The 22,001-nt window shown below is 37.9% G+C and overlaps 1 protein-coding gene across 4 annotated transcripts in view; it reads right to left on the reverse strand.

Annotated features, from left to right (window-relative positions):
• Positions 1–22,001, reverse strand: part of NUMB (NUMB endocytic adaptor protein) — a 158,824-nt gene that overhangs the window by 108,645 nt on the left and 28,178 nt on the right. For all 4 annotated transcript variants that reach the window (XM_052646238.1, XM_052646237.1, XM_052646236.1 and 1 more), the window contains exon 2: positions 4,882–5,013. The gene's annotated coding sequence lies outside the window, so the exon portion shown is untranslated. The remainder of the gene's footprint in view (positions 1–4,881; positions 5,014–22,001) is intronic.

Consider the following 22,001-nt stretch of genomic DNA (forward strand, 5'->3'; position numbering starts at 1 on the left):
AAAGGCAGAATCTATTGAAGGAACTACAAGGAATTTGGTGAAAATAATCTAAAAGGAAGCAGTGAGCTATAAAACTGAAGTGGTAGCTAGAAAACCGTTAAGAGTTTAGGCCCATAAGGTAGGGCTCCTTAAACACCACATTTAGAAATTTATTTCACAAGCAGTAGGGTATAATTATGAATGGTAAATCAGACCTGTGACTTAGGATAATTCTGGTTACTTTGTTTTCTGACTGTTCTGGACTACAACAGTGACCTCCAAATTTTTTTGATCCTGTACCCCATTACTAAAATATTTTTAGCGTATCCTTCAATGTGTGTGCATTTATACATATCTGGATAATACTATAGTCACATATTAATCACATAAGAAGAAAAGGTTTAAAGCATGAGATGATAAATATAATAACACAAATATAATAACAGTCAAAAAGGAGAAACAATCCAAAGGTCTATCAACCAATGAATGAATTTTTTTAATGTGGTTTTGCCATACAATGGAATACTATTCAATAATAAAAAGGAACAATGCTGCTTGATACACGCTACAATATGAACCTCAAAAACATTAAGCTAGGGACATCCCTGGCAGTCCAGTGGTTAAGACTTCATCCTCTAACGCAAGGGGTATGAGCTCAATCCCTGATTAAGGAGCTATAAAGTCCATATACCTCACCACAGCCAAAAAACCAGAACATAAACAACAAAAACAATACTGTAACAAATTCAATAAAGACTTTAAAAATGGTCCACATCCAAAAAAATGTTTTTAAAAAAAATTAAGCTAAGTGAAAAATGCCAGACACGAGATCACATATTGTATGATTCCAACTATGTGAAATCTCCAGAAAAAGCAAATTTTTAAAATACAAAGTAGATTACTGACTACCTGAGGCTGGACATAGGTACAAGAATTAATTGCAAACGCATACAAGGAATTTGGCGGGAGGTGAGGGGGATGGAAATGAAGATATTCTAAAACTGAATTTTGGAGACTGTAGGTCAACTACACATCAAAAACAAAACATAGAAAAAAAGATAAAATTTGTGGTTACCAGAGGGAGGAGAGTGGAGAAGGGGAGAATTACATGAAGGCAATCAAAAGGTACAAACTTCCAGTTGTAAGTATGTACTAGGGATATAATGTACAACATGATAAATATAATGAATACTGCTATATGTCATAAATGAAAGTTAAGAAAGTACTAAGAGTTCTCGTCACAAGGAAAAATTTTTTCCTTTTAATTTTTTTTATGGGCTTCCCTGGTGGTTCAGTTGGTAAAGAATCCACCTGCAATGCAGGAGGCCTGGGTTCGATCCCTGGGCTGGGAAGATCCCCTGGAGGAGGGCATAGCAACCCACTCCAGTATTCTTGCCTGGAAAATCCCCATGGACAGAGGAGCCTGGAGGACTGCAGTTTTTCCTTGTTATACTATGAGATGACAGATAAGTTTCACTGAGAGAAGAAAGAAAGAAAGTGAAGTCGCTCAGTCATGTCCAACTCTTTGCGACCCCATGGACTGTAGCCTAGCAGGTTCCTCTGTTCATGGGATTTTCCAGGCAAGAATACCGAAGTGGGTTGCCATTTCCTTCTCCAGGGGATCTTTCCGACCCAGGGATCGAACCCAGGTCTCCCACATTGTAGGCAGATGCTTTACTGTCTGAGCCACCATCCACTGAGAAGAGAAGGGGGCGACAGAGGATGAAATGGTCAGATGGCATCACTGACTCAATGGAAATGAGTTTGAGCAACTCTAGGAGATAGTGAAGGGCAGGGAAGCCTGGTGTGCTGCAGTTCATGGGATGGAAAAGAGTCGGATATGACTTAGTGATTGAACAACAACAAATTTACTGTGGTAATCACTTCATGATGTATAAGAGTCAAATCATTATGCTGTATACCTTAAACTAATACACTGCTGTACTTCCTGGTGGCTCAGATGGTAAAGAATCCTCCTGCAAGGTAGGAGACCTGAGTTCCATCCCTGGGCTGGGAAGATCCCCTGGAGGAGTACATGGCAACCCACTCCAGTATTCTTGCCTGGAAAATCCCCATGGACAGAGGAGCCTAGTGGGCTACAGGCCAGGGGGTCGCAAAGAGTCGGACATGACTGAGCGACTAAGCACAGCACAGCACTTAAATGATTGGGGCCAAGTTATGCTTTCACTATAGTCTAAATATTTAGAGCATTATGTCTAAGAAAACAATGTACATACCTTAATTTAGGAATAATGCTCATCACCATCTGAGCCTTCAGAGTCATAATCTTTTGCAACAATAACACCAAAGATCACTGATCACAGAACACCATAACAAATATAATGAAAATGAAAATGTCTAAAATAGTGTGAGAATTACCAGAATGTGACACAGAGACATGAGGTGAGGAAATGCTGTTGGAAAAATGGCGTAAACAGACTTGTTCCATGCAGGGTTGCCACAAACTTTAAATTTGTAAAAAATGCAGTATCTGCAGAGCACAGTAAAATGAGGCAAGCATCTACTGTAATGTAAAAAGTAATGCAGGTATCTATGCAAAGTAACTTCGTAACAGACCAGGAAAGAAAGTTGGAAGAAAAAAGGCTGGTTGGGGGCCTATCCAATAGTTGAAAGACACCACTAAGACCTAAATGCAAGACAATGATAGTGAGAATGCAAATCTAGAGCTTCAACAATTCAACAACAACAAAAAACCAAACAATCTGATTAGAAAAAAGGTGAAGGACTTGAACAGATATTCTCCAAAGAAACTGTATTTGTATAAAAGCCAACAAGCACGTGAGAAGATGCTCAGATGGCTTCAGAAAGACCATTACTGAAAAACAAACAAGAGTTGGTGAGGATGTGGAGAAATTGGAACCTTTCTGTATTGTTAGTGAAAATGTAAAATGGTGCAGCAGCTAGGGAAGCAGTATGGCAGCTCCTCAAAATTTAAACAAAGTACCACAATTCCACTTTTGGGTATACACACAGAAGAACTGAAAGCATGGGCTCAAAGAGAGGTTTGTATACCAATACTCATAACAGCATTATTCACAATAGCCTAAAGGTAGAAGCAATCCAAGGGTCCAACAAAGGATGAATGGATAAATAAAATGTACTATACACAAACAATGGAATGTTATTCAGCCTTAAAATGAAAGAAACTGATACATGCTACGGCATGTACGATCCTCAAGAACACCATGCTAAGTGAAATAAGCCAGTCAACAATAGTATAAAGAGTATACAATTCCATTTACATGAGGTACCTAGAATGATCAAATTTATACACAGAATACAGAATGTTCATTGCCAGGGGCTAAAGGGAGAGGGGAATACGGAGGTGTTTATTGGGTAGAATTTCAATTTTGCAAGATTTAGAGTTCTGCAAGATTTAGGAGATTGGTGGCAAATAGTGTGAACATATTTAGCACCACTGAACTGTACACTTAAAGAATGATTAATATGGGGACTTCTGTGGCAGTCCAGTGGTTAAGTCTCCATATTTTCAATGAAAAGGGGAAGGGTTCAAGCCTTGGTCAAGGAACTAAGATCCCATATGCTACATGCAACCAAAAAAAGAAAAAAGATTAATATGGTCAATTCTATGCTATGACAATCACTTCCCTGCCACAAATTCTAAATACTTTTGTTAAACATTTCACATCTACTATATTAGAAACCACCTTCCCAAATAATTCTCAAATTATTAAAATAAACAAGAAAAAAAAAAACACCCACATAGACTTTGAACAGAAATGATTAGCATTTTCTAGAAACAAAAAAACCTAACTACAAATCTTATTTTTCATCTTGTTTATAAAGTTTTGTCTCTACTTTTGATTATAGCAGCATGCTTTGTTGATATGAAATAAAACTCAAAATTGATTTTACTTCTTCCTGTTTAGGCATCTTATTTTCAGTATATTTCAGTAAATAAGAGCACACAAAATTCTTATTGGACTCATACACCATCATTTCCTACAAATATTCATCTTTTTCATTTATTTCACCCATGTTTATATTCTTTATCTTAAAAGTAATGCAAATCATGGCAAATCACGTAGTTCAAAAATGGCTACAATGGCAGATTCCATGCCATATGCTCTTATAATCTTCTGTTGATACTATTCCCTTCAAGTGGTAGGGTTCAATGTCCAGCTACTCCTCTGAACCTGGGGAGACCTTCATGACTACCTCAACCAATAGAAGAGAGCAAAGTAATAGTATGTGACTTCCAAAAACTAAGTCAAATATGCCATACAACTTCACCTTGCTCTTTGGGGATGCTCTCTCTTGGAACCCAGCCAACATGCTGCGAGGAAACCAAGAAGTAAAAAACAGAGGTCATATATAGGTGTTCTGGCCCACAGCCCAGGCTCCTACCAACGGCCTGCATCAACCACCAGACACAAGAGTGAGCAAGCCTTCAAATGATTACAGCTCAGGGGAATGAGCTACCCCCTTTTCTCCAGCAACCCCACCTCATTCCACTTGTTAACGGACAAGCTGTCCCCACCAAGCGAACCTTATCCAAATTACAGATACACAAGCAAAATAAATGACTGATAGGTCTAAAACCACTAAGTTTTGAGTGGTTTGTTACACAACAATAAATAAATAATACAAGTTCATAAATACAATCTGGAAAATGTACAAAACGAGAAAGAAAAAAACTTTAATTATCCTAAATTTCACCACAGTTAACATTTGACACATATTTTACAAGCAAGAAAATCTTTTGCCCCAACCAAATAAGATTCTAAATGCTTTGTTTTTAATCAGCTTAAAGGGTTAAATTCTTAAAGGCAGTCAACTGCTTGCATCTAATAAGAAATAGGAAGGAAAACTACTAGCATTCATCCTACTTTTCTTATCCTGATTCTCTCTTTCACTTACCTGTCCTGAGTGAGGTGTCTGAGGATTGCTGGCCCACCAATATTCCAATCTATGGATGCGGATCAAGATCTTGGGTTATAACAGCAGCTGCACTGGCGTTCTTCCTTGGAAGAAGTTGCTTTAGCCCCAAATCTGAAATTTTCAAAGAAAGAAAATGCTAAATATAGATGTCTTTTTAAAATCACTTATAATTCCATCTCTACAACTGAATAGGGGCTGTTAGAGGAGGGTAAGATTACACAGAAGTGAATCCACAGGTTTCACTAAAATGGATTTGGGTAATACAGATTTAATCAAGCTCTGCTTCTTAACAATTACAGGATTTTAGTGAAGGCACAAACTGTCTGTGCCAGTCCTGAATATCCATTGGAAGGACTGATGTAGAAGCTGAAGATCCAATACTTTGGCCACCTGATGCAAAGAACTGACTCATTGGAAAAGACCCTGATCCTGGGAAAGATTGAAGGCAGGAGGAGAAGGGGGTGACAGAGGATGAAATGGTTCAACGGCATCAGAGGTTGAGATGGTTCGACGGCATTACTGACTTGATGGACGTGAGTTTGAGCAAGCTCCGGGAGTTGGTGATGAACAGGAAAAGCCTGGCGCGCTGCAGTCCATGGGGTCGCGAAGAGTCAGACACGACTGAGTGACTGAACTGAACTGAACTGAATCTCATCATGTGATGAAGATTGAGGGGATGGGATCAAAATTTGGGGCTGAGAGTCAGAAGACCTGGATTTTAAGTTCAGTGATCATTCTGCCTTGCTGTAAGAACTTAAGATACTTCTCTAAGATACATCAACTCTAACAGGAGACGATTACATTTCTTGAACAGGTGCCAGCCATGACCAAAATATGGGTTTAAAGTTACCAAACTGTGCTTACTATGAAACCGTCCTTCCTACTATTTTGGTGTTAAAATGGTTTCTTTTATAAGATGATGTGATAGACAGTACTAGTTGTGTTTTAAATACCCTAAAGAGTCAAAATCAAAAGTTATAACCCTACATAAATGATCTAAAATTTTTAGAAGTTCTACTGTCTAGTATTATTTACATGAATCAAATTCCTTTTATTTCTAACATTCTAAATATTCATTCATTACTCAACTAATATTATATACCTAATATGTGACAAGTACTCTACCAGTGGCTGAGGAGCCCTAGAAATATTTTAGACTAATCTCTGCCCTAAAAAAATCTCCCAATGTAACAGGGAAATCAACACATAAACTTCAGATACAATTTAATGAATTAAGTCTTCAAATAGAGCTTTTGCACCTATGACAAATATATAGGAGGTAGAACAGCAGAATGAATGAGTTTTTAAATAAGCAGGATTTTGGACTGAGTTTTGTAGTTGTGTAAGAAATTACCTCTGTGATCCTCAATTTCCATATTTGCAAAACAGGAATGATACAGCTACCACTGAGTTATGATAAATAGATAAGATATTAAAGGCAAAGAGTCAATCCACCCAAAAGTTTGGCTTAATAAAATATCTGGAACAAAAGGAATTATTTCAACACTAATTTATGCTCAGTGGTACCTTTCTCTACCAGCCTCTAGACAACAGAAGGACATACCAAGTTTGCTCCATTTTACATTTCTAGCACATAGTACAATGTCTTGTAAAGAACAGGTATCAAATAGTTTATAAAGAAAAATGACTTATTAAATGAATGAATTTTCTCTTTTTTCCCCATAGGAATTAAAGTTAAACATTTTCCATGAATTATCTCACTTAATCCCGATAACAATGCTTATGAAATGGACTATTAATATTATAATTTTATAACTAGAAAAACTAAGGTATAAAGAAGTTACTTTCAACATCACAAAACTACTAAGCAGGACTGATATTAAAAAAAAAACAAAAACAGGCTGCATGACCCCAGACTACTCTTTTATATTTTTCTTCAACTAAATAAAGAAAAAACAAAACAGATTTTACCAGAACTAGGAACATTTGCTCTAATGACTCTTAAAAACACAAATGAAACAAAAAAAAACACTAAACAAAGAGTCCTTTACTATGTGTGCTAAACACAAACACATATAACACAGTCCCTGCCCTCAAAAGCCCCACACACCAGTGCAGTAGTGTAAATTAACAAGACATGTCCTTTTATTCTTTTAAATTTAATTATTTCAATGTTAAGCTTATCTGTAATTTCTTTCTCACTTACTTTACATTTACATTACTTTTTCATTTATTTTATATTTCAATTACATTTCCAGGTATTACTACATTGTGTTTTCAGAATATATAGGAAAGGCTTATAATGGTTCTAACGGAGAAGGCAATGGCAACCTACTTCAGTACTCTTGCCTGGAAAATCCCATGGATGGAGGAGCCTGGTAGGCTGCAGTCCATGGGGTCACAAAGAGTCAGACATGACTGAGCGAATTCACTTTCACTTTTCACTTTCATGCACTGGAGAAGGAAATGGCAACCCACTCCAGTGTTCTTGCCTGGAGAATCCCAGGGACGGGGGAGCCTGGTGGGCTGCTGTCTACGACTGAAGCGACTTAGCAGCAGCAGCAGCAGCAGTGTATGGTTCTAAAGTTAAACTGAGTTAAAAACTGGAAGACATTGGAAACTTATTTTATATGGACATCCACGTTCAGATAATTACATTATAAAAAACCTACAGAATAAGGAAAGTTGAAATTCATTTTCAACAGATGCTCTAACAAAACAATTTCAGATGTAAGTTGCATAATATATTTTTAGCATACAATGTGTTTTACTTCATTTTTTCCTTAGCCTGATTCTAGAACAGACTATAATACTTTTGATGTTTTACTTTCAGTTTTAACAATTATGTTAAAAAAGAACTAAATACCAAAATAACAATAGGTGCAGCAAATGCTTTTTATATATTCCAGAAATCGACTGGGTGCGTAACTAGTAAAAACACATTACATGTAGTTCATTTGATCATAATGAACCAATACAATTAAAGGAACATTGAGATTTATCTCAATGTAAACCATGATTACATTTCACATCTTTCTGCCTATATAACAAACAATAACCACATTATACCTATTTTCAAAGGAAACCAATATTACAATATTATATGACAGAAGCCATAATAAATTACGGGTGTTAGCAGTAATTTCCCAACATCTTCAGTCTGTAACAAATTAGGTGTTTATTAAAGAGGATATATGAATATATATTACTTCTAAAACAGTAAAAGAATGGGGAGGAAATGTAAAAAACATAATTGGAAACACTAGCATTGTGAATTCACAGAACTAAATATAAGGCTGCTGGTTCACAGATTTGGCTTGCCAAATTTTTTCCTATGGGTAAATGTTTGATATCCACTGAGCATTTTACACCACCTCCAAGATTAAGGGTCTTCTGCTAATTCTATGAAGATAAATGAACTCCTACGTTATTTATGTTCCAAGTAGCTAATACTAGAGGAACAGATCAGAAAAGGGCAACCTAAGCACACTTAAGCTTTATTCAGACCTGTAACAAAGAAATTTGACATACTTTCCACACAGAATGTGCCTACAGGAAAAAATACATATGCATATCAAAAAACAACAACCAGCATTTACTTTTTTTAAAAAACTAGAATCACTATCCCAGTTAGAATAAGTAAAAGAGGAGAGAAAATCTTCCTAATTACAAACTAAGTCCTCCTAGTCAATACTTTACTCGTAAATTTTATCTGACTAGATAGTTATTTTTATCATACCTGAAGATCCTCATGTCTTTCACCTCCTAGTATCTTTTCAAAGGTTTTAGACCCTTTAAGACCATCCAGCCTTAGTTCTAGATGCCATCCAAAAAAAACAGATGTTGACTACCTCCTCAATACTCCCTCTTTATATATGAAATTAATAGCTCTTATAATTCCATTTCACCAAGGTCAAGTTCTGAGTGATGTGTTGCTCAGAACTCCAAGCCTACGCTGCATGGCCCCAAATCCCTCCTCTCAAAAAGGTTAACAGGCTATTCTTCTTTTTTCTTAATGAAATACTAATTCCTTGCTACTCAAACTGTGGTTCAGACTGGTACCACAAGCAGCATCCAGAAGTTTGTTAGAAATGCAAAATCCCAGGTCTGACGTTGGACCTATTGGTTCAGAATCTGCAATTTAACAAGACCCTCATGTGATTCATACATACAGAAAAATTTGAGAGGCACTGTCCTTGTTCACTCTTTTAGGGTTTCTTCCTCCTGCTTTACAAGTTCCTCATGTCCTATCTGGCATATAAGGGACCAAATCCTTTTTCTTTTAAGCCTATTAAAACCCACCAAAATGAAATGAGGACTCTTTAAATGAGATCACAGAGTTCTTTATAACCTTTGTTTCATAAAAGATTATAAACTCCATGAACCCAGGGACTTCACTGTATCCTCAAAACCAAGACAGTGCCAGGCAAATATCTGTAGCGAGAACAAATTAGACAGCAGATGTTCCCTAAAGTCCTCGAACTCTTAACTTTTTGGCTCTTGCATTTGCTATGCAAGCAAAACTCTAAGGCAAAGAAAGCTAAAATAAGAAACCATCTAAATTTGCAAAATAAAACTATACCACTTTAAAGGGTTTGATCAAGGTCACAAGCCAGGTTCACGATTAAGCCCATAAGGTTCAACTTTCATCAAATCATTATAAGTATGATTTTATATCATTATTGTTTGTTGTTGTTCAGTGGCCAAGTTGTGTCCAACTCTTTGTGACCTCATGGACTGCAGCAACTAGACATCCCTGTCCTCCACTATAACCTGGAGCTTGCTCAAGTTCATGTCCATTGAGTTGATGATGCTATCTAATCATCCTCTGCCGCTCTCTTCTCCTTTTGCCTTCAATATTTCCCAGCATCAGGGTCTTTTCCCACGAGTTGGCTCTTCCCATCAGAGCTTCAGCTATAGTCTAAGTCCTTCCAATGAATATTCAGGGTTGATTTCCTTTAGGACTGACTGGTTTGATCTCCTTGCAGTCCAAGGGACTCTCAAGAGTCTTCTCTAGCACCAATTTGAAAGCATCAATTCTTTAGCACTCAGGCTTTTTTATGGTCCAGCTCTCATATCCATACATGACTACTGGAAAAGCCACAGCTTTGACTATACAGACCTTTGTCAGCAAAGTGAGGTCGTTGCTTTTTAATATGCTGTCTAGGTTTGTCACTGCTTTTCCTCCAAGAAGCAAGCATCTTCCATTAGTTGGCTGCAGTCACCATCCACAGTGATTTTGGAGCCCAAGAAGAGAAAAATCTGTCACTGATTCTACTTTTTCCCCTTCCATTTGCCATGAAGTGATGGGACCGGATGCCATGATTTAGTTTTGTGAATGCTGAGTTTTAAGCCAGCTTTTCCACTCTCCATTATTATATTTTCACTCTTGATTATTCTATTCCAGATCAAATGACTGTAATACTTGCTCTACATATACATCCTCCACTAACATCCAGGTAGTTAGCAAACTCAAATGTCCAAAAGAGTTGTGCACTTGGAGCTTAAAATGTACACAATGCTGGAAAGAATCTGTATCTAAAAATTAAAGACTACATGGTATGATTAAGTTCTTTCAATCCTTATAAAGCTCACGTTGAAATCAAGAATAGAAACAAAAGAATAAAGGTATTGAAAAGGTTAAAAAGAATCAGGAACCAGATACAGCAGTAAGATACAGAAAAGATCAGGATTAAAAGTAATCAAAGGTTTCAAGGAATGAGATATAGGGAAAAGCAGTTACAAAGACAAAGAAAAACACCAACTAATGACACATAATGAAAGAAATTTTGAGAACAAGTAAAAAACTGTGGAATATCTCCTGGAGTTAATGTACCATTTCTCCAACCTACTATAGCCTACACATCTAAATTAACAAGTAAACATCTCCCGAATCCTTAAGAGATCAATAAAAAGTAAATCAGGTTCAATATGTACTTGTTTTCTATGGCGAGTAAGTATTGATTTGGAAACGTTTTCATCAATCTTTACGAAGATTTTCATTAAAAAAAAAAAAAAAGTTAAACTTTTTATTCTTCACCTCCCGTTTACATTTCATTTTCCCAAACTACTTTCAATGTCAGATTTAATTCAGAACAGATCAGTTCATGCAAAGGTTTCTAAGAAAGTTTTTCTATAAATCACTCCCTTACACACACACACACAGACCATTAAATCAGGGTGGGCCACGACCACCAGAAAAAAGAAACCAAACAGAAACTGTAAAGGACTAATAAAACTGGCTATAAAAAGTAAAGCAGCTACACTGCAAAAGAGATTATGAAGAAAAAATAAGAGACAAAAATGACAAATTGGGGGAAGTACCTATAATATAAAACTATATATAAAATATTTAATATGTTTAGTATATAAGTTAATAAGAAAAAGTTAATAAGTTAACAAGTTAGTAAGAAAAACACAGGAGCAGAAATACATGAATACGCAACTGACAAAAGAAGAAACAAAACTGTAAGCATAAGATGTTCAGCTTCACTAGTAGTGACCAAAGAGATGCAAATTACTATCATCTCAGATTAACAAATACTAAAAAGATCGATAATACCCAGTGTTTCATAAAGCATGGGGAATCTGACATTCCTATTCATTATTTGGGACTATATTTTTAAATAGTTTATAAGTATAAAAACTTTCAGGAAAATAATCACATTTCAAAATATGCCCATCCTTTGACCCAACAGTCTCACGTCTAAAAAGTTTATCCTAAGAAAATGGATGTGTGTAAATATGTCTGTATAAAAGAGCCATTACACATGCCAAGCATATGCAGGTGTTCAGTAAATATCTGATGAATAAGTGAACCATAATAGTGTTTATTACAGCAAGAACTGTTAACGATAGAAACATCTACAAATAAACCAGGATATATCCATAGTCTGGAACCCTATGCAGTCAGCCACTGCAAAATTATAGAAACAGACCTGTAATTATTTATTAAAAATATATCTATAATACAGATGCAAAAGAAAACCAGTAAAATGTATGTCCATTCCCCCCCCCAAAAAAAACACTGAATTACCATGCGATCCAGCAATTCCATTACTGAGTGTATACCTAAAAGAACTGAAAGCAGGACTCATACAGATATCTGCACACCAATGTTCACAGTAGCATTAGTCACAACAGCCAAAACATGGAAACAACCCAGGTAGCCGGTAGATACTCAGAGTAGTCATATTCCTAGAGACAGACAGCAGAATGGAGATTGCTATGGGCTGTGGGGAGAGCAGCACAGAAAGTTAACCTTGAACAGGTACACAGCTTCATTTTGGAAAGTTAAAGTTCTGGAGATGGATGGTGGGGATAGTGCACAATCATGTGAATATACTGAATGCCACTGAGCTATATACTTAAAAATGGTTAAAACAGTAAATTTTATGTTACATATATTTTGCTACAAAAAACAACAATGCAAACCATATACAACTTCTAGACTGGAATGAATACAATGCCTATTTATTATTTTTGAGTCCTACAGTCATAAAAACAAGATTTAAAACTATATATATATACACACACAGTTTTAGTGCTAGCTAAAACTATATATATATATACACACACACAACAGTAACTTGGTTATTCCTGTTAAGAGTCATCAAGAACAGTACCAAGTACAAATATTCTCCCTCTGAGATTCAAAGCATAGCTCTTTAAGTTACAATTCTAATAATACTAAATAACTATAAACACTGACTCAGAGTTAAAACATGTAGTTCTCTGCTTAACTTTATAATTACTTAAGATTAAAGTCAAATAAATAAATTCCCATGTAAATCAACTCTTTTCCTCTTCAGCAAAAAACATTCTAGCTATTGAGTCTGCAAACAGAATGAAGACTTTAAGAAAGAGGAAATACCTGAAGTTTCTGAATATGTACTAGCAAGCCACAAGAAAACTGAAGAATCAACTACTAATATCTGAGCCTTAAAGAATATACAGTTTATGGTTAAGATAAGCAATAGGGGAAGCCAAGTCTGACATCACAGTAAATATCAAGAATAGAAAGCCAGAAGCAACCCGGCTCCTTGCATCCTCAGAGAACGGTGTAACACTGGGATAACTCAAAATATTTAGTTAAGGCATTCCTAAGGAATTCATTTCATCAAGGAGTAGCAGGTGCTTAAGGGCTAAATCCAAATTTAGTGCTAGCTGAAACTTTATAGAGCTCAAGAGCCAGATGTTTCCAGGTGTGGAACAGTCCTCCTGCTTAGCCAGCTGCACTCTCACTTCATGAAATGCTATCCCTGAAACACTCTATAAGTAAAGGAAAGCCAGATCAACACACCTGTTCTCCAAAGGAAACCAAGTTAAAGACCCTGAACTGTGAAGTCATCTAGGGTACAGCCAGCACAAAGAGAAAAGAGAAAAACAAGAATGCATCACATGTAATATGGGTGAATACTGATTCTCATTTTTCTGTCTGTGTAATAGTGGGTGGATCACTTCATGGCAAATAGATGGGGAAACAGTAGAAACAGTGGCAGACTTTATTTTGGGGGGCTCCAAAATCACTGCAGATGGTGATTGCAGCCATGAAATTAAAAGACGCTTACTCCTTGGAAGGAAAGTTATGACCAGCCTAGACAGCATATTAAAAAGAAGAGACATTACTTTGTCAACAAAAGTCTGTCTACTCAAGGCTATGGTTTTCCCAGTAGTCATGTATGGATGTGAGAGTTGGACTATAAAGAAAGCTAAGGGCCAAAGAATTGATGCTTTTGAACTATGGTGTTGGAGAAGACTCTTGAGAGTCCCTTGGACAACAAGGAGATCCAACCAGTCCATCCTAAAGGAAATCAGTCCTGGGTGTTTATTGGAAGGACTGATGTTGAAGCTGAAACACCTGATGCAAAGAGCTGACTCATTTGAAAAGACCCTGACGCTGGTAAAGACTGAGGGCAGGAGGAGAAGGGGACGACAGAGGATAAGATGGCTGGATGGCATCACTGACTCGATGGACATGAGTTTGGGTGAACTCCAGGAGTCAGTGACGGACAGGGAAGCCTGGCATGCTGCGGTTCATGGGGTCGCAAAGAATCGGACACGACTGAGCAACTGAACTGAATAGTGGGTGGAGGTGGGCAGGGGTTGATCACCATCAAAAATGCTTAAAATTCACTGTTGTAGAGAAATACTTGTACCTGAAAACATAAGTAGGAACAGATCTGTAATACCAACAAAATGGGGGGAAAAAAATGTCTGTCTTGAGAAGAAGAGATACACTGTGGTAACAGTCATACAATTCATACACACATCTGAGAAAATTAACCACAATTACACATATCTATACGAATGAATCTTTAAAAACATAATGTTGATTAGCCAAAGCAAACAAGAATATACACACAGCATGGTTCCATTTTGAGAGTTAAATAAAACTAAATGAAAAATCTGTGAAATATATACAAATGTGGTAAAATTAAAAGGAAGGGAATGATAAATAAATATATCCAAAACAAAATCCTGAATGATTTCATCCCTGGTAGAAAGACAGGTAGACGGAAATCAAAGAGAAATATATCAACAGCACTGGTAATGTTCTTTCTCTTAAGTTGGGTGGTGGGTTCACAGGTATTGATTTTATTATATGCTTTATTATTTACATATACAGCACCATATTCTTATCTATATATCAAGTAGATCATAAGGGGAAAGGAAAACAGAAAAGGAAGGGAGAAGGAAGAAAAGCAAAGAGAAGAACAGACATCAATAATGAAAACCAACATGGACCTCCTCTCTCACCCTGGAAAGGGCACATAGCCTTCCACTAAATACAGGTTCCATTCTGAAACTCCACTAAAACAAAAGTTTTTCATTTTGAAAGCATAAATCTGAAATGTAATGCAAGTAGGTAACTTACCTATCTTTGGTTTTGAAAAATTAATATAATGCCTAATGTAAAATAAGAGGAGAAAAAGTAATTTTAAAAATATTTTAATACATTAATGTTCCAATATAACCATCCTAGAATTTATATTAATAAGGAAATAGACACTTGCTCCCACACATAGAAATACCATGAACATGACAGTTACAAATGAAGATTGGCACAAATGATCTGTGTTGGGAAATGAAATACCATAAGCAGCAATGCCACTGATAATAAGATTTTCCAAAACAGTTAAAAACAACTCTTGTTTCTGAACAAAACAAAGTACAATTTGCCCTCCGTTTACTCAGCAGTTACATTCCTGGAAAATTCAATATCTATTAAAGCCAGGCAAAAAAACACTTTGTGTTTAAATGTAAAACCAAATTAGAATCAGATGAGTACAAACAGGTTTTTCACCCATAAGAAGGTATGGGGAAATGTTCAAAATCCATGCAGAACTGTCTCGTATCTTGTGGGATGTATGGCATTCGTGATTCCTGCTCACTGAATGCCAATGCTGTACCTACCCCACCTTAATCACCGTGGCAACCAAAAGTGCACCCTCAAAGATCCAAGCACAACATGGGCAGGTACTGACCCCACTGAGAACCAGTGACTTCGAGAAAGGCTGGCTCCCAGTTTAGACTCTAGACAGGCCTTATTTTTCATGACATCATGAAGCTGAATGTAATGATAAAGTCTAACCATTTTCTACCTTTGGCAAAGGAAGAATCCTCACACAGTGAAGAAATTTACCATCAGGGAAAATATAAAGGCAGACAAAAACCAAAGGATATTCACCCTAAATAAAACTGATACACCAAATCAAAAGTTGGTATGCCATCCACACAACGGAAATCTTTAAGGACAGTATTGCTGTTCTGGGCTTCCCTGGTGGCTCAGACAGTAATGAGGGAAACCTAAGTTCAGTCCCTGGGTTGGAAGATCCCCTGGAGGAGGGCATGGCAACCCATTCCAGTCTTCTTGCCTGGAGAATCCCCAAGGACAGAGGAGCCTGGCAGGCTACAGTCCATGGGGTCGCAAAGAGTCGGACACGACTGAGTGACTAAGCAAACAGCATTCCTATTTTGGTAAAAGACAACAAACATCACAACTGAAAAATACCCTGTAACATTCTTAAGAGTTATGATATAGGTCACAAAGCATTTTATTTAATTTTAATATTGACAACAATGCCATGAGACAGATATCATTGTCTTCTTTACAAGTAATTTGAAAAGAATAATCTCAACAGGTGAAAAGTCACAGAGCAAGTAAATTGACATGAGACAGGACTTTAAATCCTCTGATTTCAAATACTGTGATCTTTCCCTCAAACTCTGTCTGCTTCACAAAGGCCCAAAAAAGGGCAATACAGATCAAAGGAAATTTGTCAGTCAGTACAACAAAAATGTCAATGGCAAAGGCTCAATATAAAGCTTCCATCTATTTTGATAGATGACAAACAGTTGTACTTACACTACACATATCAGTTATTTCTCAATAATTTTAAAATGTTAAAAGTCTCATCTCACATTGAAAAAAGAAGAAAAATAATTAAAAAGTAAAATTTTAGCAATTATCATGATAAATAGTGTCTAATTATTTCCTTATATCGGAAAGATTCTGGATCAGAATCCTAATGAAACCTCTCCTTAAACTAAGAATCCCAACACAGTTCAGTTCAGTCGCTCAGTCGTGTCCAACTCTCCACAACCCCATGAACTGCAGCACGCCAGGCCTCCCTGTTCATCACCAACTCCCGGAGTTCACCCAAACTCATGTCCATCAAGTTGGTGATGCCATCCAGCCATCTCATCATCCGTCATCCCCTTCTCCTCCTGCCCCCAATCCCTCCCAGCATCAGGGTCTTTTCCAATGAGTCAACTCTTCACATCAGGTGGCCAAAGTATTGAAGTTTCAGCTTTAGCATCAGTCCTTCCAATGAACACCCAGGACTGATCTTCTGACAATTAAAGAGTTAACAAAGTATTTTTAAAAAAACCTTTCAGTTTGGGGAGAAATATATAACCATTAAGATTTTATCAACTTAAGTAAAGTAGCACAAATGCAGTCATTAGATGGATGGATCAGTACTCTCTGAACATCTAAAGTTCACCTGAAAATGACAACCTGATGGGATGACATATTGAATTAGTTCTTATTATTCATGACTGGTAGATTAACTCTAAAACTCTAAATGGCATTATGCCATGCTTCTTACTTGGTAATACACTTTCATGGTTCCAAACACCTAGACACACACAGCAGTTTACAATATAAGATAAAAATAAAAACAAAGGCTTACTCAGGGCTTGAGGTAAGAGCAAGAAGGAAGTAGTGTGTCTTATTATTTCAGTCAAAGAAATAAAGTAAGATCATTTATTACCAAGCACAATCTCTCTACACAGCAGAATAATCAATTCAGGATCCCCTTAAAAACAGTAATAGATGATAAGCTATCAGACTCACCCCTCCACTAATTCAAAGCCAACATCCAAGAATAGTTGACATTTCTATTTTAAAAGAAAAAAATTTTAATTTACGCTTTTGAATTAATGGGTAAACTTTAACAGACTAGAGTGAAGTCTTTAGGGGTTACAATACACAAGCATATGAAAACTAAAATACAAACTGGAAGTTTGTCTAATTAATACTTTATCCCTCTTTTTCGTGCCTCTTTCCCAAAGAAGATTTTTACCTCAGCGTAACTATGGTTGTTGAAGCCAAAACCTCTACCTCAAAACCACCTTTCTTCCCCACTCATGTACACTTTCTAAAAATATTTACTTATTTAACTAATTTTTGGCTGTGCTGGCTCTTCGCCACTGTGCAGGCTTTTCTCTAGTGGCAGCAAGTGGGGGGCTACTCTGTAGTTGCGGTGCGAGGACTTATTGTGGTGGCTGCCCTTGTTGCAGGGTATGGGTTCCAGGGCACACCAGCTTCAAGCAGCTGTGGCACACAGGCTCACTAGTTGCGGCTCCAGGGCTCTAGAGAACAGGCTCAACAGCTGCGGCACGTGGGCTCAGCTGGTCTGCGGTTGAGAGATCTTCCCACAATCCATGTCTCCTGCATTGGCAGGTGGACTCCTCCCCATTGAGACAACAGGGAGCCCCTCATGTATATTTTCAACATTCCATTTTCCTGACTTAAAATCCACTCCATTACAATGTCCATAATTTCTTATGATATCCACACAAACTGTACTGATTTTTTTTATTAGCAGCTAATGTAAAGTACATGCAATAGAGCTTAAAAGAATTATCAATTACTGGAATACCACAAAGAATACAGCACCTCAGCACTTTACAATATTGAAAAAAAATTCCAATTTCTCCTGAAAATTTTCCAATTCAAGGTTGCCAGGACATAGATTGAAATTCAATTTAAATGTTCCACCCAACTCAACACAAGGGTTTGTAAAATAATAATAATTTAAAAAAAAATGAAAACAACAACAACAACAAATCCCACCTCAAAACCTCCATATATGCCATAACCCCCAGACACATTTGCTGAAATTTCAAATAATGACTGACAAGTGTTTTGGGATAACTATATAGATACACAAATACACACACACACACACACACACAATACATATATGCACACTATAAATAGACATCTATCTAAACTGTGGATATATATAGTGCTGCTGCTGCTGCTAAGTCGCTTCAGTCGTGTTCGACTCTGTGCGACCCCATAGACAGCAGCCCACCGGGCTCCACCGTCCCTGGGATTCTCCAGGCAGAACACTGGAGTGGGTTGCCATTTCCTTCTCCAAAGCATGAAAGTGAAAAGTGAAAGTGAAGGCGTTCAGTCATGTCTGACTCTTCAAGACCCCATGGACTGCTGCCTACCAGGCTCCTCCGCCCATGCGATTTTCCAGGCAAGAGTACTGGAGTGGCACATGTATATAAATACACACAGACACACACACAGACACACACAGACACACACACACAGACACACACAGACACACACACACAGACAGACAGACACACACACACACACACACACACACACACACACACACGTACACATCTATTTGAGGAAAGCATGGCAACCCACTCCAGTATTCTTGCATGGAGAATCCCATGGATAGAGCAGCCTGGCAGGCTGCGGTCCACAGGGTCATAGAGAGTGGGAAACGACTGAAGTGACTTAGCATGCACAAGCACATACATCTATTTATCTATCCATACTATCTAAACACAGAAAACAACAAGAAATTCTAGGACTCATTGAAAATACAACAGGTGCCATATATAAAGAACTGACTTTATGCTAGGTATCATTCTAAGAATTAAGCCACAATGGTGTGATCACTAACCTAGAGCTGAAATCCTGCAGTGTGACCAGAAGTGGGCCTTAGGAAGGATTACTACAAACAAAACTAGCGGAGGTGATGGAATTCTAGTTGGTATTTAATATCCTAAAAGATGATGCTGTTAAAGTGCTGCACTCAGTATGTCAGCAAATTTGGAAAACTCACGTCAGTTTTCATTCCAATCCCAAAGGGCAATGCCAAAGAATGCTGAAACTACCATACAACTGCACTCATTTCACATGCTAGCAAGGTTATGCTCAAAATCCTTCAAGATAGCCTTCAGCAGTACGTGAACTGAGAACTTCCAGATGTACAAGCTGGGTTTAGAAAAGGCAGAGGAATCTCATCCTGCCAGAGCACCAAGACTCCACCTAACTGTTGTACAACCATCGACAGGAAGACACTGGAACCCACCAAAAAAAAGATAATCCATATCCAAAGAAAGAAGCCACAGAGGGATGGTAGGAGGGGCACATTCACAGTAAAATCAAATCCCATATCCACCAGGTTGGTGACCCACAGCCTGGACAACAGTATTACAAAAGAAGTTCCCACACTGCTGTGCTTCCCAGCCTGGGGATCTGACAAATGGACAAGGAATTTCCAGGGAATCTGGCCTGGAGGGCCTGTGGGATTTGATTAAAGGACTTCCAGAGGACTGGGAGAAACAGATACTCCAGGCTTGGAGTGCACAAACAAAATTTAGCACGCACCAAGACCCAAAGGAGAGGAGCAGTGACCCCACAGGAGATGGATTCAAAACTACCTGCTAGTTCTGGAGGGTCACCTGTGGAGGTGTGGGTTGGCAGGGGCTCACCACAGGGGCAGGGGCACTGGAAGTTCCCCTTTGGCATAAACCCTCCTGGAGTTCACCATTAACCCTAACAGAGCCCTTAGACCCCAGGGCTGGGTCCCCTCGGGCCAAACAACTACCAGGGAGAGAGTGCAATCCCAGCCATCAGCAGATAACTGGATTAAAGCCTTACTGAACAAGGCCCTGCCCACCAAAGCAAGACCCAGTTTTTCCCATAGCCAGTCCCTCCCATCAAGAAGCTTACAAAAGCCTCTTAGCCTCAGCCATCAGAAGGCAGACAGAACACTCTCCCAGTGGCTAACGCAAAAATCCTATTTCAGAAAGTTAATCGTGATGAAAAAGCAGAGTTATGTCCCAGATGAACGGACATGATAAAACCTCAGAAAAAAAACTAAATGGAGACAGGCAACCTTCCAGAAAAAGAGTTCACGATAATGATAGTGAAGATGATCAGAATCTTGGGGAAAGAATGGAGGTAAAGATTAAGGAGATGAAAGAAATGTTTACCAAAGACCTACAAGAACTAAAGAACAGACAGACGAGATGAATAATATACTAGAAGCAATCAATAGCAGAATAACTGAGGCAGAAGAACAGATAAATAACCTGGAAGAATGGTGGAAATCATTGCCACAGATCAGAATACAGAAAAAAGAATGAAAAGAAATGAAGTCAACCTAAGAGACCTCTGGGACAACATTAAACACACCATTTGCAGTATAGGGGTCCTGGAAGGAGAAGAGAGAGAGAAAGGACCTGAGAAAATATTTGAAGAGGTAACAGCTGAAAACTTCCTTAACATGGGAAAGTAAATAGTCAGCCAAGTCCAGGAAGCACAGAGAGTCCCAGGCAGGGTAAACCCAAGGAGGAACACACAGAGACACATAGTAATCAAACTGACAAAAATTAAAGACAGAGATAAAATATTAAAAAGCAACAAGGAAAAAATGACAAATAACATACAAGGGAATTCCCATCAGGCTATCGGCTGATTTCTCAACAGAAACTCTACAAGCCAGAAGGGAATGGCATGATATATCTAAAGTGATGAAAGGGAAGAACTTAAAACCAAGAATACTCTACCCAGCAAGACCCTCTTAGATTTGATGGAAAAGTCAAAAGCTTTCCAGACAGACCAAAGTTAAGAGAATTCAGCACCACCAAACCAGCTTTACAACAAATGCTACAGAAATGTCCCTACGCAGGAAACATAAGAGAAAGAAAAGACCTACAGAAAATAAACCCAAAACAAGAAAACGGTAATAGGATCATACATATCAATCATTACCTTAAATGTAAATGGATTAAACGCACCAACCAAAGACACAGACTGGCTAGGTGGATGAAAAATGTGCATGTATGCACTTCCACTTACCACATCATTCTGGTTGACCCCACTGTCTGGCTATTGATTGTGAAAACTGATAAACATCTTTTCACAATCTTGATTTAGTTCAGTTCACTTGCTCAGTCGTGTCTGACTCTTGGCAACCCCATGGACCGCAGCATGCCACACTTCCCTGTACATCTCCAACTCCCGGAGCTTGTTCAAACTCATGTCCATCGAGTCAGTGATGCCATCCAACCATCCCATCCTCTGTCATCCCCTTCTCCTGCCTTCAATCTTGCCCAGCATCAGGGTCTTTTCAAATAACTCAGTTCTTTGCATCAGGTGGCCAAAGTATTGGAGTTTCAGCTTCAGCATCAGTCCTTCCAATGAATATTCAGGACTGATTTTCTTTAGGACTGACTAGTTTCATCTCCTTGCTGTCCAAGGGACTCTCAAGAGTCTTCTCCAACACCACAGTTTAAAAGCATCACTTCTTCCGCCACTCAGCTTTCTTTATGGTCCAACTCTCACTATTGTGATTACGTAACTATTACTTAATACCACTATATCATGATTGGTTAACAGAAAGATAAGAGAACTCTGTATCACCAAAACGAGGATCTAATAGAAAAATCTGTAACCACTTTTTAAAATTCAGATGCATATCACAATTACCTTGAAACTTTTTGAAAAATACAAATGCTCAGGTATTGCTTTTTTTCTCTAGAGCTCCAAATAAGTTTCTTTAATGAGCATTCATGTTAAAAAACAACTG

Source organism: Budorcas taxicolor, chromosome 10 (assembly GCF_023091745.1).
Source record: "Budorcas taxicolor isolate Tak-1 chromosome 10, Takin1.1, whole genome shotgun sequence".
In the NCBI taxonomy this organism is placed as follows: domain Eukaryota; kingdom Metazoa; phylum Chordata; class Mammalia; order Artiodactyla; family Bovidae; genus Budorcas; species Budorcas taxicolor.